The 18,722-nt window shown below is 41.8% G+C and overlaps 1 protein-coding gene across 2 annotated transcripts in view; it reads right to left on the reverse strand.

Annotated features, from left to right (window-relative positions):
* Window positions 1–18,722, reverse strand: part of SGMS1 (sphingomyelin synthase 1) — a 282,263-nt gene that overhangs the window by 227,809 nt on the left and 35,732 nt on the right. For both annotated transcript variants that reach the window (XM_045853990.1, XM_045853991.1), the window contains exon 2: window positions 17,436–17,531. The gene's annotated coding sequence lies outside the window, so the exon portion shown is untranslated. The remainder of the gene's footprint in view (window positions 1–17,435; window positions 17,532–18,722) is intronic.

Here is an 18,722-nt window from a genome sequence, read left to right on the forward strand (position 1 = left end):
GCATTCAAGAAAAGCTAAGTGAATATCATAGTTACTATGTGTGACTCATCTATTCCTTGGTGCCAGTCGCTCCATAGGCAGCCTGTGGTGCAGTTGCCTGGCTGACTTATAGGAAAGACTGTAATGCAACCCCTTCTCAAGGAACTGTTTAGGGAATGGTCTCCAGGGGTGCTCCTGACATTTGTCCAAAAGAAGTGAAGGCTATAAGTTCTGGGCCTATAGAGGTACTAAATGGTGAGAATTGGAAGTTTAGTTTCTTTGGAAGGGATTAACAGTAATGGTGAGGGCAACCTGACAGCAGAAAAAGCACAAATATTGGACTTGGTGGTTTTTTTCTAGCTGGGAGGCAACAGACATGGTCATTAAAGTGTGTACTTTGAAGTCAAATGGACCCAGCATCAATGCTAGCTGACCCACCACTGTTATGAGATCTGGACAGGCAGCAGAACCTCCCAGAGTCTTCACCTCCCTCCTGAAAAAGCTGGAGGGATCCCCATCATAGGAGGCTAGTGGGAAAGCCTATGATGAGGCTCCAAGGTGGTGACCACACTAAGTGTGCCACAACAGCAGCAAAGACAGCTAATCTTCCCCGTAGCTCTTTTTCAAAGTCTTCTGCTGACGTAGGAATTGATGGTCACTGGTGACTCCTCTTCAGACAAATTTACCCTGGCAAAACACTGCAAACGGTGGACCACCCTCCCCACCAGGGGAAAGGTACCATAAAAATGGATGGAAAACTTTTCTACACTTCCTGGCTTCTCATTGCCAGAATGAAGTCTGGGAACAATGGAAGGTACTGCTTTGGTAGTTTTTATTATTTAAACCAGTCTTACAGAAAAAGTCACACAACAAACACCTCATAGTCTTAGTCCCTCGAGAGCAAAAGTAGTAAAGGACTAGAGCTCGATTATAGCAAATTATTGAGCTTAAAAGAAACCCTCTTCTAGTTAATCTATTACTAAGCCTCAGGTTAATCCTTAAAGTGTTGATTCAAAGGAAATGGGCATTCCTTGCAGACTTCGACTATTCTGAACATATATGTTTTTAATAATCCAGAAAAAAATCAGGATAATCTGGATCCAAGGGCCATTGCATCACACATGAAATTCTTTTAAGAAGTGTGAGTGAAGACCAATGAGGGCATAGAGAGGTGTACGCCAGGTCTGTGTGCTGCTGCTCTGTACCTATAGTTCGCAGTTAGGGCCCTAACAACAACATTGCACTGTGGGCCCTGAGATTCTCTGCTCCTTCAAAAGAGGGTAAAAGAAAGAACTTCTGCCCCATCCTTGTGAACAACCTAACTGCCAAAACAGTCTTTGCCTCTGGCAAGAATTTCATCAAATCCAACTGCAAACACCAGTTATCTCTTGTTGACCAAAGCTCTGATCAAATTACTGACGAACACAAGAAAAAAACTAATCGCTGCCTAATAAATTCAGTTTGTTTTATGAGCAAATCCTTTCTCCCTTAATATCCAGGGAGGAACAAGCAAACCTAAAAAGGCAAAAGGATTAAGAAACACATCTTTACGAGGCCCCTTTGCCAGCACCCGGGCAGCCTCCATTCCCTGCCCCAGAGAAAGGTCATGTCCCTTTTAATAGTTAAGATGTTAAGATGTTAGTTAAGAGAACATGGTGAACCTTAAGAAAAGACAAAGGCTTAGGAGTTAGAAGGATAAGAATTAAGAAAAGCAAACTAGAACCTGGATGCCATTCAACAAAGCCTGGCATCTTTTTCCGTTTCCCCACAGCGAGCGCCGCCACACATGCGAGGGGGGCACACAGAGGCACCATTCGGGGCCCAGCGCATCGAACCCCCAGTGTAAGTATAGCGTAGTAATCGCATGTAAGAGTATAATAATGACACCTTCTGTGTACTGAGCCCTTACTATGGCCAGGTATTGTCCTAAGCACAATACATATATGGTGCATATGGACATGTGTGTGTGTGTGTGTGTGTGTGTATCACAGATGTAAATATCTACATGTAAACACAGATTAAATATTTACATGTATATATACCACTGTATATTAAATCTCATTTAATCCTTAAAATAACCCTGAACCAAAGAATATCCCCATTTTACATATGAGAAAACTAAGGTTTAGAAAATTAAGTTACTTTCCTGTGGTCATAGCCACGAAGCTAGAATTTACACCCATATCTATTTTGTCTGATTCAAAAGTTGGGCGTGTACATATCATATCACTGAAGGTTCTAACAACAGCCACACAGGAAAATGAGAGAGAATCCACCACCACACATTCTGGCCAAAGGGCCAGCCAGCCACCTCTGTCGCCAGAAAAGAGCTGCAAGGGGCATTTCCTGGCCAGACAACCAAATAAATCCAGGTCCACAGGTGAAGGCCACCTCTTCCAAGACTCACATGCCTTCTGCCAGGCAAAAAAGCAACACTTAAAACTACCACTGTGGCTCATAGCGATATTTTTTCTGACATATCGCCTTAGGCAAGGTAAAGAAAAGAAAAAATAAACAAATGGGACTACATTAAACTAAAAAGTTTTTGCACAGCAAAGGAAACCATCACCAACGAAATAAAAGGCAACCCACTAAAAGGGAAACATATTCAATAATGATACATCAGATAAGGGGTTGATATCCAAAATTTATGAAGAACTCATATGACTCAACACCAAAAAGACACAGTCCAATTAAAAAATGGGCAAAGGACCTGAATAGACAATTTGCCAAAGAGGACATACAGGTGGCCAACAGACATATGAAAGGATGCTCAAAGTCACTAATCATCAGAGAATTGCAAATTAAAACCACAATGTGGCCCTGGATGGTGTGGCTCAGTGGATTGAGTGCCAGCCTGTGAACCAAAGGGTCGCCGGTTCAATTCCCAGTCAGGGCACATGCCTGGGTTGCAGGCCAAGTCCCCAGTAGGGGGTACGTGAAAGGTAACCACACATTGATGTTTATTTCTCTCTCCCTTCCCCTTTCTCTAAAAATAAAATTAATAAGAATTTTTTTAAAAACCTGTCTTTAAAAAAATGCCTTTAAAAAAACCACAATGCAATATCATCTCACACCTCTCAAAACGGCTATCATCAGTAAATCTGCAAACAACAAGTGTTGGAGAGGATGTGGAGAAAAGGGAACCCTCTATACTGTTGGTGGGAATGCAGACTGGCGCAGCCACTGTGGAAAACAATGTGGAGTTAACTCAGAAAATTGAAAATGGAACTGCCATATGACCCAACAATTCCACTTCTGAGAATATACCTGAAGAAACCTGAAATACTGATTTGAAAAAAAATATATTCACCCCTTTAAGTCACTGCAGTGTTATTTACAATCTCCAAGATTTGGAAGCAGAGTGAGTGCCTATGAGTCTATGAATGGATAAAACAGCTGTGGTACATTTACAGAATGGAATACTACAATACTCAGCCGTTAAAAAAGAAGAAAATCTTACCTTTTGAGACAGCATGGATGGGCCTACAGAACGTTATGCTAAGTGAAATAAGCCAGTCAGAGAAAGGCAAGTACCATATGATTTCATCCATATGTGCAATCTAATCAACAAAATTAACTAACAAACAAAATGGAAGCAGACTCATAGAAAACAAACTGACAGCTGTCAGACGAGAGGGGTTTTGAGGGGCTAGGTGAAAAAGGTGAGAGAATCAAGCACAAAATAAAACAAAATAAAACCACAGACACAGGCAACAGTATGGTGGTTACCAATGGGAAAGGGAGGGCGGGGTAAGAGAGGGAACAGGGGGTTAAATGGTGATGGAAAGAGACTTGACTTGGGGTGGTGAACACATAATACAATATACAGGCACTGTATTATGGAACTGTACACCTGAAACCTACATAATTGTATTAAACAATGTCATCCCAATAAATTCAAGTTAAAAAATAAAATAAATTTTTTACAAACCACCACCATGGGATTAGACGTGTAACCAAGGATACTAGAGTACTGCATTATACAGGGTGTCCCAAATAACTGGAAAAATCAAAGTCTGTGCAGCCTCCTTTTGTGGGCAGGGGAGTGAAAGGGCGGTGAAGAGGTGAGACCCGCCCACCCCTCATACCATAACATTCTAATTTGATGAAACAAAGAGAAAAAAATTACAACCCCTTGCCCAGAAAATGATTCACATGTTTCAAGTGTGCTTTGTAGCATTCTAAAGGTCTCTTCCCATGTGGGTCGGGGAGGGAGGGGAGAAAGGGGGTACAGGAGGGACCAGCCACCAGGGCCGTATTATAGTCATGCTCCTCATACCAGGTTTTCACAAAATAAAAAAAGTATTTGAAGAACAGCTTCCACTGCTAAAATTACAAGTCTTTGACTTTGCAAAAATTAATAAGAAACAGTGTACCCCAAAGATACCTAGTTTATTAATCTTTTAAACTAAATATGAATAAATTATGAAAGTTAGATCCTTTTTGTTTTCCTCTTAACTTCTCCACTTTCTCTATAATCTCTGGTCCACTACACTCCTCATTCTCCTTTCCTCTTTAATATAGATAGTACTGAAATAAACTATAGGACTCACCTTCGGTATTAAAACAGAACACAAATCAGAATTTTTAACCCTAAGAGAATCCTCCAGAAGACCTAGCACCCTGACTAGCTTTCTTGAGATCTCCCTCCCCCATCAGCACTGTTGCTGGCAGCACCGTGCTGGGGGGCTCCAGGGCACGTACTTGACCTTGAGAGTTGGGGCCCAAGCAAACATTTCCAATACCTTCTGAAAGGCTATTCTAAGTTCTACAGGAAATCAAAAGAAAAAAAAATGAAGGAAAGAAGTGTAGCCGTTCATCCAAAAAACACACAGTTCTGGCCCTCCCAGAACTGTTGTGCTCCCAGGGCCCCAGCTCCGTTCCACATCCTGCTTGGGCTGTCTCTGATAGAGCACCACCCTCAGAGCCATCGGGTGTGGTCTTCTCCTTTCCTTCTGCCTCACACTTCCCGTGTCAGAGAGAGTGGGAACCCCCCACCAGATGCTTCCCCAACCAAAGCCAAGTGCTACACAATAAACGCTCTCAACCACCAGTCTCACTCAGGCCCGGTCTGTAATCCACGACATGCCCCACGAGAAGGGGGATGACAGGCACGCTAAAGCAGTCAGCCCTGCAGCTGACTTCCTTCAACAGAAACACAGTCAGTTCGTCCTTTTAGGGACCAAAGAGTAAGCCTCTAGAACAGTGTTATAACTATGGCCTCCACAAAAGGTATCAGACACTGGGAGCTCAAGTGAAGAAAAGCCAACAACCTTTGAAAACCCTCACTAAGTGCTTGACGCTGATCTCAGAGCCTCTTAAGACTCACCCTTGCCCCCACTATCCTCCCAGCAGATACCACAGCTGCAGCTAGAGGAACACACCCCTTTCCATGGAATAGCCAAATTCCATAAATGCCACCCTTTCTTCTCATCGCCCTCCAAGAGCAGAGAGAGTCCCACAATGGATAGAATATTTCATTCACACTCTGTCTAAAGAGCAATTTTTCCATGGAGAAACTGGGTCGTTAAAATTCTCAACCAGATGAGGGGCCTATTCATGACAATCTCAAGTCACAAATGATAAAGCTGTAGTCTGTATCATACATTTTTTGAATTGCAAAGTCATCTACCTCATAAACTTAACCCTTCATTTCCTGAGAGCATTTTTTACATCATCACCCATTACACTATAATATCTGTATGTGCTAAATTCCTGCCAATAGAAGTTTGTTAAATAATACAAATTATAATTACCACAAACTAATGCCAACATCATGTTGGCAACAGAATGGAATTTTAAATAATAATTGCCCTGCAGGCATATCATTTAAATCACTTGGAGCTCTAAGTACCTGGTTCTTCCTTGATTCTTTATCTAGTAATCTTAAATACTGCAGAGCTGGGGCTGTAGACCCTGGGAGCGAGGCAGCTCTAGCAAGATCAGAAACTGGTAGTTTCTGCAAAGAACAGTTCTAGTTCCCCTTTTAATTAAAAAAAAAAAGTTTATTTTCCTTTGCCAACCCACAGAATCTAAAAGTCTTTCAAAACACTCAGGCAACTGCACTTAAGCCGAGGGTAACTAAGGAACTATTTTGCTCACGATTGGACTAGAGCTTTAACAGCGCAAGTGTAGCCCCGGCAGCAACACTCACAATCAATGAGGATGAAAAAACTCAGGAAGTTCAGCCTGCGCCCTGGTCAGCCAATCTGTCATCATGTGCAGGGTTTCCTCTTAGCCCAAAAAACTCTGTCTGTGCCTACTAAGTAACAGACACAGCCCCAAGAGCTCACTTCACTATCACATATATCGAGACAGACTTGGAAGACACAGGAAAGAGAGAAAAATATAGAGAAAGAGAGGAGATGCTAATTTAGCAAAAAGAGACCTTTTCTGAACTATGAGAATTCATAATTTATTTATAGTTAGTGTTTCTTTTTCAACTAAACAACCAGACATCTCCACAGTGCTGTGCTTCCTATTAATTTTAATTCAACCTCAAGACAATAACTAAAATTACCCCTAGATTGTCGGTGGCTTTAATAAGTGACTTTCTAAACTTAGAAAAGCTATGAATGTGATTTCCTCAAAGGTTTATAGAGTAATAATAGGCCAGTGCTTTTAAGTGGAAAGCAATTTCTCGGTTTTGCACACAGCTCTGCACGAATGGATGTATCTTGGGCAAGCTTCCACAGCAATCAGCATGGAAGCAGAGAGGTTTTCCTTTCCTTTCTCAGTGGTGAAGTTACAGCCATGGAAGAGCTGTTACTGCACAGAGCTGCAAACCTGAAGAGAACTCCTGGTATCTAATCACCACCAGGGCCAGGCAAAGACCACGGCATTCCTCTGAGAGGCTGTGCTCCAGGAGGCGAGAAAGAAGCATGAATATTTGACAGAGGACATGTCCAACATTCAAAGAGGACAGAAAGCAACTGTATTTGTCACCACAAGCAGCATATCATGAAACAACCCAAGGTCAGTTGCCCTATATTAAAAGAACCACACTGCTCTCCTAAAAACTGCTTATTTTTGTAGAGCCCTGCTATCAGAATTAAGGTCAGTTTTTTACAACCGTTTTTTACCTACTTACTGACAATCTGAGCTTGAATGCCTTGCTGAAGCATTTACTAGGGATCAAAATCACAAATACAGCCTCATTCTCTAGGCCATATTTATGTCCAATCTCTCTGGCCTGTGGAGTGCCCTTTGTGGATGGTAAAGGACAAATGGCATTAAAGCCTATTATTCAGCTTTTCATGTAGAAAGGCTTAATGTGTCAGCTGCACTTTAATCTAAGGATTATACGCTTACGTTCAGAAAAATTCCTTTTAAAACATGAATAGGGACATTTTTCAAGGATTCTTATTTTTTATCGCAAAGCCCAATTATTCATAAATTTATTGGTATTTTATATCTGACATGAAAGTGTTCAATGAAGAGAAAGAGGCAGCTGCTGCAGAGTCAACAAGAAAGCCAAGATCTCTGCTGAGACAATCTAAATATATATCATGCCTTAAAAATAAACACATGCCAGCTAACACTCACCACTGCAGGTGAGTGTCTGACCAAACGCCAAAGCCACAAACCGTGCCTTGGATTTAATCTTTAAGACTTCTACACTGACTTCCAGTTAAAGGCAGTGCACAAACACACATATTTAGTTCTCCCTCCTAAAAGCCCAATATAACAACCATGATTGCTTTTTAATGGCATAAATCCACAAGGACAAAGACAACAGGAGAGATTAAAGATTTAAACTTTTTGAAGCTGGACATCACATAGATAGATCATGGCAACAGACTTACCAGCCCCAGAGAAGCTACATCATCCAATCTGTGAAGTCACATTCTTAAACATGCACAGACATTCAAGGATCACCAGACACATAAAGTATCTAATAGGAAAGAGAAGAACAGATAGTATTTAAAAAAGCAACTTAAAAATTATGTAGAAAAAGAAAGTTTAAAAAACAAAAAAAGTATCATTATTCTCCTCAGAGAGCTAACAGAAAATACTGTCATGAAATAAGATTCTATAAAATGGAAGCATTCAAAGACCAAAAAAACAAGCTATGAGAAAGTGAAAACATGACAACATGAAAAATTTAACAGAAGGATTACAAAGTAAAGAAAATATTCTAACAGCTTAAACACAGAGGTGGAGAACAGGAGAAAAGATAAGACAGTCACTAAAACAAGTAAGTCAACATCTAACAGGAGTATCAGAAGGTACGAACAGAGAAAACAAAGGGGGAAAATCAGTAATGATACACTAAAAAAATTTCTAAAAATGAATGATATGAGTTTCTGGCCTGAAAGTGCCCATTTGCATCTCAGCACAATGAATGGAAACAGAGTCCCCACCCAGGAATAAGTGTGACATTTCAGAACACTGAAGATAAAGAGAAGAACTAAGTTCAAGAGAAAAGAATTAAAGGACTGGGAACCAGAAGGTCTTAGCTTCTCATCACCCACACTAGAAGCCAGAACACAAAGAGCAAAGCCTTCACTATTCTGAGATTCGGAGATTTCCAATCTGGAATTCTACACATAGCCAGACTATAAATTAAATATGAATGTGACATTCTCAGATATAAAACCACTCAAAAGTCATACGTCCGTGTATTTTGTTAGGAAGGTTCCAGACGATGCAGTCTGCTAAAATAAGGGAGTAAGCCAAGAAAACAGACAATATGGAACGAGGGAAACAGGGATGCCAAGACAGGAGCGAGATGAAATGAATCCCCAGAATGTGCCGAGGAGTCCCTCTCGAGATCTGCTGCACAGCGAGCCTGGAGAGGAAGTAGTCTAGACTGGGGCAGGGCATTTTGTCAAGAAGATGAAATTGATAAAATATCTAAATGTCTTAAGATATTAGGAAGAGATTCACATGGAATACTCTCTGTGGCTAAATTAGTGGCTAGTGCATAATTTTTTAAAAAACCAAGACAATTAGTAAATCCAAGAAAAACAAAATTTGTTTGCAAGAAGGTTAATCAAACTATACTATATACAGCACCTGTGAATCCTGTTTACAGTTTAAGATAAACACCAAACAAGAAATTGGGGAGGGGGAGGAACAACGACATGAAGGGAACGAGAGGCCTTGTGGAACTATGCAAGCTTATGTGACCTCAATAAAATCAAAAGCTAAGTTTTAAAAAGAGATGAGTGTGACATCTACACTTAGTATTTCATTACTCTATCACCTGAGAAGTTATAAAATATTTCACATGGGTCTAATCATTGAACTTGTATTCAATGATTACCTGCTAAGTCAGTTTACCTGCTTTGTTAGGTTACCTGCTTTGTACAGGTGAAGAAACCGCTTCAGGGAAATTAAGGAGCTTGAGTGAAGTGACAGAGAACAGCAAAGTGCCCCGTGGCAGAGGCCAGACTGGACAGCACAGCAGGCACAGGTGTGTCTACGATGCTCAATACAGTTGATATTGATGATGGATTGGGAGTCTAGAGATGGAGGAGCCAAGTCAAAGTTTGAAGTTCAGTGGTTTCAAACTTGAGTGTGCATAAGAATCACCTGGAATCCCACTTATATGAAGTATCTAAAGTATTCAAAGACATGGAAGCAGAAAATCAACTGGTGGGTGGACACCAGGGGCGGGGGGTGAGGGGAAGGGAGAGCTGTGGTTGAAGGGGTGGAGGGTCAAATCTGCAAGACGACAAGTTCTGGGGATCTGTTTCACAGCAATGTGAGTCCACTTAACATCACTGAACTGGAAACTCAAGAATGGTGAAGATGGTAAATGCAATGTTAGGTGTTTTTCACCAGTCAAGAGAAGACTCACTGGAGGCTTATTAAAACCCTGCCTGCCGGACCTCACCCGCAGGGCTTCAGTCCAGTAGGTCTGGGTGGGACCCAAGAATTTCTACTTCTAACAAGTTACCAAGTAACGCTGCTGCTGCTGCTGCTGCTCGAGTTCTCAGTCCTACCCGAGTCCCTAAACCAAGTGAACACAAACACAAAGGAAGGAGGGCAGGGGGCAACCATGGACCCACACGTGGAATGCTTCCAAAGCCCCCCAGATGACTCCAAGATGCAGACAGTGTGAGAGGGCCTGGCCAGGACCCTGGCTTACACCAGCGGGTGTCTGTGAACGCTACAGGCAGGCATGCGGCCACGCAGCCACATCCTGGCTGGACCTCGATTTCATCCTCTATGAATAATGCTCACAGAGATGTTAAGAATATTAAATAGGATAATCAACAAAGGAATTCAGGGTGGTACTCCTCACACAGTTAAGGTAATGTTATTATTGCTTTTGTTGCTGACATTACAGAAAATAAGGTTGATCTGTTTTTCTAGCTATAAAATGGGGTCAGGTTAAAGACGATGAAGAAACTATTAATATTCAATCCGAAACTACTCAGCAAGGCCAAAAGCTCTCCCGGAGCTAAGAATAAAGTAAGTGGGATTAAATCTAAGAACCTATTATGATTCTCACAAGCGTTTCACAAATCAAGGGTCGTTTCTACAGAATTAGTAGCTAATCCCTTTACTCTCTGAATAGGTGTTGTTATTGAGAATATAAATATCATTGTAAAACCAGGTGTTGGAATCAACTCTGAAAACATCATCACCTTCATCTAAAGAAACAATATAATGTGATGTGTTCAGACACAGAAGATAATGTAAGACTTGAGCAAAAATTCCTGAAGACATCTACATGGTAAGTAACTGCTTGTCAAAAAAAATTGAAAATGGAGACAAAGGCACAGTTCAGATAGGTCTGTTCATTCAGGAAATATCTGAGTGCCTCCCCCACGCCAGGCCCAGTGGCAGCCGGGGAGGGCGCACCACTGCAGGGCAGAGTGTTTCACGCAGTGAAGCGAGTGGGCGTGGTGATGAAGCAAGTTTGGGGAATACTGAATAGCACCGTTTTTCCTCAAAAATCACTGCAGGGACAGCCAAAACTGTGGTTTCTGCTAAGTTTTTCCTCTTGTGTACAGCTGCATATTTGGGGGGAGGGGGTGATGTATCATGGATTACCCACGGTGATACTTTCAGTTTCCAGTGTCTTGAGCCCACAGTAGTTACAAAGAAGTCATTGTCTTTGTCTTCAGAAAGCAACATGATCCTCCTTAGATGTCTGGGTCATATCAAAGTCTGAGTCTCCAGGGCAAGCCTTCTCCATTAAGTCATTTGAATAACTTCCCCACAAAACATTCTTAACATTGTGGGGAAATATTCGTAATGAGGAAAATGGTGTCTACTTCTAGACAGAACTGGCTAAAGGCCTTGGAAGCAGCATTCTGAGGTGGTCCAAGCCTCGTTCCATCACAAGCTACACCCTCACACCACACTAATAGGTCCTCACCACCTCCTGACCACAAAAGTCTTAGAGGCCTCTAAAGCTCAGAATACTGGATCCAATCAAACAATCAGCAAACATGTCCCAAGGGAATGCCCACCCTAGATATGGCCGACTGTTGCAGGCACATGCTCACCAGGGTGGAACAATGCCAGTGTGCATTTCCTCATAGTAGTGTTGCCTCGGTATACCGGGGGGCACTCTGTATGTGGTAAGATAAAGATCCATCTGCAAGTAGGAAATGTAAGTAATGCTGCCCTCTGTACACTTGGGTACTTCCAAACAGCAGGCTGCCTTGTAGGAGTGTTTTTCTCTGCTTCTTCAATTCATTATGAATCCAAACAGCCCACAATCATTCCACAAAAGCAAGTGCGGGGACAAGAAGTCAGGAGACCCAACTGCTATTGGCTCCACATTTATGGGCCACGTGAGTCTGGACTTCGGCATCCACGCCTGTGAATCAAAGAGGACGCTCTGCTGGCAGGGCTGTTTTAAAGATTAGCAACCACAACAAGGGACAGAGAGACCAGCATGCATCAAGCACTAAGTACCCTACAAATATCCACGGATTTAACCCTTCCAGAACCCTGTAAGGTAGAGAGAGACCTTTATCCCCATTGCACAGGTGAGGGAACTGAGGCACAGAGATGTTAAATAAATTGTCAGAATCTTATGCGGCTACTAATTGAACCCATGTAGCCTGGCCACAGGATCCATGCTCTTAATCACTTCTTTATCCTGACTAACCTGATGCTTCTTTCAGGTCAAACAAGACTAAACCCCAAAATGCTTTGCAAACCGTGAAAATACTTATGATGATGATGATGATGATGATGATGATGATGATGATTTTGCCTCCTAGCACCCACGAACCCTCCCGGTAACTGCCCCGATTTACTTCCGGAGGGACTCCTTCCCTGCTGTCATCATCGGAGCTTCATCGTCAGCTGGAGATATGCCGCCTTCGGGCTGCAGGGGTGAGGCATGTGGCCGGGGCATTGCAGTCAGGACAGACCTATGTCTCTGGCCCCAGAAACTGGTCCAATGCCAGGCACAGGTCCAGGAATGTTATCTGTACAGTATCTGGCATGATCCCTCTAATGACGTTAGCCTAAAGCTTCTGGAAGTCTCAATTTGTAGCCCAAGAACACGCAGCCAAGATGAGACTTCGTGACGTCGTTGGGATCCCAACTCAAGCCCTTCCTGAAGTCAGGTCCCTCTCCAGACTTTCAATTACCCAAGCCGATACATTTATTTCACTTAAGATTGTTCGAAATTGGGTTTTCTGTCACTTGAAGCCAAAAGAATCACCCTAATATAATAATCTTTCTAACATGTTTTATTCTATCAAGCTATGTTCATCTGCCTTTTCTGTACTTCAGAACACTCCCTTCTCTGAAATAAAACCTTCCTGATGCTGGAGTTCTTGCCACAAGAACTCCATTTTACATAGAACAGAAGATCCAGTTTTCTTAATGCCACAAACCAAGTGATCTGACTTATCATATTGGTTTCAAAAACTTTATTTTTAACCAAAGCAGTTAAGTCTGCTGTTTCCAGCTTTGCAAGGAAAACAACTGTGATGTTTACTTTCTCTTGGTCTTCTCCATTCTCATTGTTCATTTAACCCTAAATCCAAACCACTATAAAAATTATTAAAATGAAGAAAACTGAATGTCTAAAAACATTTTAAACACAAGCAGTAAATATCATTTCTTCCTCACAAAAGGAATTAAACCTTAACTTTTTAAGTAATCTTGGCAAACCATGATGCAGTTTTAGCCACATTCACTGGACTATTCACTGCACAAACGACATCGCTTCTCTGCAGCTCCTTCAGACCAGCCCTCACCACCGTGGGGCCATGCAGACCCTGCCTCCAAAGGCGGCAAGCAGAATTCCGTCTGATGTCAGGTGGCTCCCAAAGCAATATGTAAACACTTCACGCGTCTTCACGTGTTCAAATTCTTACACACAGCTAAATAACCTTAACTACAACATCCAAACAAACTTCCAATCTCACTTCCTGCAAGACTCTCGGGCTGGAAGAAGGCAATGCAGCCGTTTTGGCTTATGACGGTTTACTGAGCTGGGCCAACTGTGTTTTCTTTTTAACTGTCCACAGACAATCTGGGGACAGTGAAGGAGCAAGCACCTGAGTGTCCACCCATAAAACATGTACAAGCATACATGAAAATAGTGAGTTAAAATGACATTTAAAACCAGCTCTATGTTCATTATAATCCCTCCATAGGCTCCTTTCAGGAACAAACAGCTTTGGCCGTGCGGCTCAGTCGGTTGGAGCACCGTTCTGTACACCACAATGTCGTGGGTTTGATCCCTCGTTAGGGCACGTACAGGAGGCAACCCACTGATGTGTCTGTCTTCTGTGTCTTCTCTCTCTCCCCCACTTCCTTCCTCCCTCTCAAAAAATCAGTGAACATGTCCTCAAGCAGGATCCTCAAGTGAGGATTAAAAAAAAAAAAAAAGAAACAAATTGTTATGACCTCAAGTAAGCGAACAGATAAGCATACCAACAAAGAGTCATTTGTTAGGCTACATTCAATACTTTATTACTTTGTGTACTATTCTTTCTGTTGAGGTTTATGATTTATCATTAAATTAGCCTAAGGCCGGCTTTCCCTCTCAAGAGCACACCCCAAGCTTTTCCCTCCCTCCTCCTCTTCCCTGCCCTCCAGGGGAGTTTCCTTGGCCTTCCTTCTGCTGAGCCCCGAAGGCCCTTCTTCTGCTTCTGTAACTTGTTTCCTGGGCCTACACAGCCCAGCTGGCTCACTTCTATGGCCTCTGTAACTGTCTAAATAAACTTTCTCTCATAATCTGAAGACATAAATAAGTAAGTAAATAAATAAACAAACAAAAACATAGCCTAAGATTGGGAGTCTGTTGACTCGCTTTGGTAAGCACCTCAAAGCTCTCAGCCCTATCCAAACATGCTAGCTCCCAGTCTGGTGTTACCACATGTAAACAGTTAGGACTTTTAATTACAGTCATTTCTATGTATCCATAGTACCTACACCTTATAACTGAGGTAACCACTAGCTTATATAGATAAGTATTAATCATATTTCTAAAATTAATAAATACAGCCAAAATGTTAGTTTAAAATTGAGAGTCTGGTAATTCTATTTCCATATTACACTTTTGATTCATAGAAAGCACAATTTCAGAATGGAACTTCGAATTCATAGGAGCCTCTTATAAATTCTTCAAGGGCAAGAATCATATCTACCTATCACTGTTTTATGCCTTACATACAATAGGCACTCTGTAAATATTTGTTGAATAAATAAAGGTATTAACACTAAAATGAGTAGTTTCAGACTATGTTATAACTACAGGGGTTACTATTACTATGTCCTTGCTTTTACGAAGTAAAGCAGGAGTTGGCAGGCTTTTTTGTGAAGGAACAGATGGTAAATATTTTAAGTATTATGGGTCATGTGGTTACTCACTACTCAACCCTGGGTCTCTCTCACAACTAAACAGCTCAGCTGTTAGAGCACCAAAGTGGACACAGATAATACATAAACAAATGAGCATGACTGTGTTTGAATAAGACTTTATTTATAAAATCATCCATAATCCACAAAAACATTCAAACCCAAGGAAACCACTTTTTTACAATGAACACTCTATTCCCTAAAAGTCAGAAATTGGTGAACTTGCTAAATTCAGCCAGACATGTTTTGTTGAGTCAAAAACTGGGCAAAGCATAGATATTCTCATTCTCCCCAGTGCCCATCACTCCTTCCTAACTCAGCTAATTTCTGTCACATTACACTCCTGGCCCCTGCGAGCCTCTGAACTTACTTCCTGAATTCTGCACTACAGGTGGTTTCCAGGGATGGGGCCTGTAACCGCAGCACAAGCTCCTTAAAAGCAAGCCCATGAGTTTTAATTTTCTGCCTTTCATCTAACACCTAATCTCAACACCTAAGGAATTTTAAATATTCATTGGTTGCCTATTATGTGATGTGTTCTGCATGGTCTCCACAAAGGGGCTGTACAAGAGTGATAAGAGCAGAAAAGAGGAAGGGCCAGCAGGGACGTGGTCAGTCACAGGGACAGCAGCGGGAGCCACCACAGGACTAAAAAACCACTCATTGCCCAACTGTGTCTCAATCTTCTCTCTGCAGCCTGGATTCCTCCTTCATCTCACAGCAGAAGTGGGCAAAGGTAGGACCACCTGGGACCACCTGGGACCACCTCCACTGTAGCCATAATGAGGATAAAACCTTGTTTAATCTTCTTTTCTGCCAGAGGGTGCTCTGGGTGGGTAAACACAGAAAAATTATCTGCATCTAACAGAATGAACAAGCTGTTGTATTCCTATACAATGGAATGCTCAATAGCAATAAAAATGAATAATCTATAACTACATGCAACAATATGGCAGAATCTCTCTAATACATTGTTAAATGAGAAAAGCCGGACACAAAAAGTACAATCTGCATTACGTATTAGAGAGAGAGATAGAGAGAGAAAGAGAGAAACAGCAAAAGGAATGTATGCTACTAGAAGTCGAGAGAGCAGCTACCCAGGGAGTGGGGCAATGTCTAGCGTCTAGGAGGTGGCATAAGGCTGCGGTGGTAATGTTTTGTTTATTGATCTGGGTGCCAGTTACATGAATGAGTGCAGTTTGTGGAATTATATTGAGCTGTACACTTATAATATGTATATTTTTTGTATGTATGTTCTATTTCAATAGAAAATGAAACAATATATCATTACCCCATAACTCAGTGGTCCCGGGCCAGAGAGCCAGTTGAAGAACCCACATGCAGGGCCCCACATGCCTTCCCTTCGACTGTCCTTCAGGCCGTCGGCCCCATATGGAGCCCCACTCAACTCCGCCTCCTCTTTTCAAAATATGACCAGATGGAGGCCAGGGAGCAAAAGAGCAAACCAGACCACTCTGTGCTGCCTGCGGGAAGCTGTGTCACTGCTCCTTCAGAACGCCAGTGTCTTTGGAAGAAACTTTCCTGCCGTCACTGACTCTTTGTTCCACATGAGAAACAAGAACACAAGAAGCCTCTGCTGCCCGAAATGGCTCCCTTCAAAGGACTTCTTTAAAATAATGCTCTAAAGGGGCAAGCCTCGTTTATAAACATCTGTGAAGAAATGCTTAGATACTCAGGGACCACTTGAGGAAGATACCATAAATAAAATGCAACTAAGATTAGAATGTAGAACAGCTGACAGCCATTCTGCAAGACCCACAGAGTTCTAATAACTGATTATGTAATAGGCCATAATGTATAATAATATACAATTACAATCACAGCTGAACACATCTTTAAGATTTTATGTAAAGTTTCAATTCAGGTAGTCAAATTATGGGCTGAGAATCATTTTGAATCACTCTAATGTGGATTTTAATATAGTAATCTCAACTTGACATTACCACTCATATTCTTTACACATTCTTCTAATAATTTCAGGTTAAAAAATCAAGTAAGACCTTTGATCACACAGCTCCCAGTGACTGGTCTGCTTGTGAATGCTGACCGGGAAGACGCAGGAGTGATAACCAGACCCAATGACCTAATGGCAAACGCTGGTCACAGTGAGGGAGCGGGCAGGTTACGAGGACAGAAGAAAGTGTGGTGTTCCCTCCTACACAGGCACCGTGTAGGCACAAATGCCAATCGTTGACACTCAGATGTCTCTCAGAGCAAATTAATACTGCCCATCTGTCCATTAAATGAACCACCACTTAAACATTTCATTAAATTTGACTTTATTTACACCAGCTAATAAGGAGCATAAATTCAAAATTCTACCTTTTAATAGGAAATTATAACTATGTTAAATTAAGTATTATAGGTCGCATAGTTTATGAATGTTCTAAAATGGCTCTCGAAGAACATCATTTTTAGGAGCTGCATCCCCAAGAATTTAGGATAAAATGTCATGATATCTGTAACTTGAATGTTTCGGCAGGAAAATATACATATCTGTACACACACATACATACAATGTGGCAAAATGCCAATTGTTAAATGTAGGTAGTGGATACACAGGAATTCCTGAACATTCCTTTAACTCTTTAGCGTGTCTGACAATTTTTATAATAAAAAGTTGCATCAAAATGTTTACTCACCTTTCAAGTGGATGGCTGTCTTCTTTCTCCTAATCAAAAACGAACGGCGAAATGTGCCCAAAGGCACACTCAGGGGTCATTCATGCTGCCCTCACCCTGAAAGAAAAAGCAAAACAACATGTTATCACCAAAGATTTGTATTAAGTTAACGCTACTTCACTTGAAAAAATGTTCTCAACATAAGTCTCTAGATTAAAATACTGCTGCAACTATTTCTTTTTTAAGGAAGGAAAAAAGAGCAAAGAATGATCCCATCACTGAATGTGAGGATCACCGCCCTGGGAACGAACTTCTGGAACAAAGGAATTTCTGTTTCTTTTAATTCACATCAATTTCAGGCAGTGACTAGCCCAAACTTCCACTCAAACAAAAACTGGAGCTTCAAGAACCCGAGCTCCGCTCTGACTTTGGATTTCTGAGACCACACCGAGAAGGCATCCACAGACACACACGGAACCACACCAGAACTGCTGATCCTCTGGAGCCCTTTCAGGAAGAGGTATTTGGACCCTATCTACTACCACACTCAACGACAGCACATGCTATGGGGCACAGTGGTGCCACGGTCTGCTAGTCATATTTGCTGCTGCCTCCACCACACCTCACATTTGGGCCTTATCTATAATATTAGATCCTCCCCCAACCACCCTGTGAGGTGAATGGAGTTTACTGATTCCATTTCCCAGAGGAGGTGGCTGGCTAAGCGTCAGAGATGATGTATGACAAGAGCATTCAAACAGAAAACACCTGAGATGAAACTCCAGATTAGGTCTCCTGACCCTAAGTTCAGGGCTTGTCTCACCACGGAGGTTATTCCCACCCCTTCTCTCTGCCCCACCCCCCAACATGATACTCTCCTAAAGTCCAACCTCAAAGCAAAACGGCCAAACAACACATTCACCTGCTACTGGGAGATGGAGGGTGCTGCAGTTTGTATGTGTATATATGTATATATACACATATATGCACACACGTATGTACATATACACATATATGTGTCCATTTTCCCCCTTCTTCCTCAAGAAAGCACACTGTTGGCCAATGGAAGTAAAACCAGCATCACATGGCACTCTTGTCTTTGCCTTGTCTTTGAGATTTTTACTTTTGTCACAACAAAATGCAATAATTTGCTGTTGAGGACTTCCCATTTGTTTTTGTACAATGCAAAATACAATATGATATAATGGCACAGGCACTGCTCCACAATAAAGATGGAGGCAGCATTAAAAAAAAAACTACAGTTGGGGAGAATCTAGTGTCCCTACATAATGGTCTAAAGTGGTCTTT

The sequence above is a fragment of the Phyllostomus hastatus genome, unplaced genomic scaffold (genome assembly GCF_019186645.2).
Source record: "Phyllostomus hastatus isolate PE091 unplaced genomic scaffold, TTU_PhHast_1.1 phas_scaffold_1066, whole genome shotgun sequence".
NCBI lineage: Eukaryota > Metazoa > Chordata > Mammalia > Chiroptera > Phyllostomidae > Phyllostomus > Phyllostomus hastatus.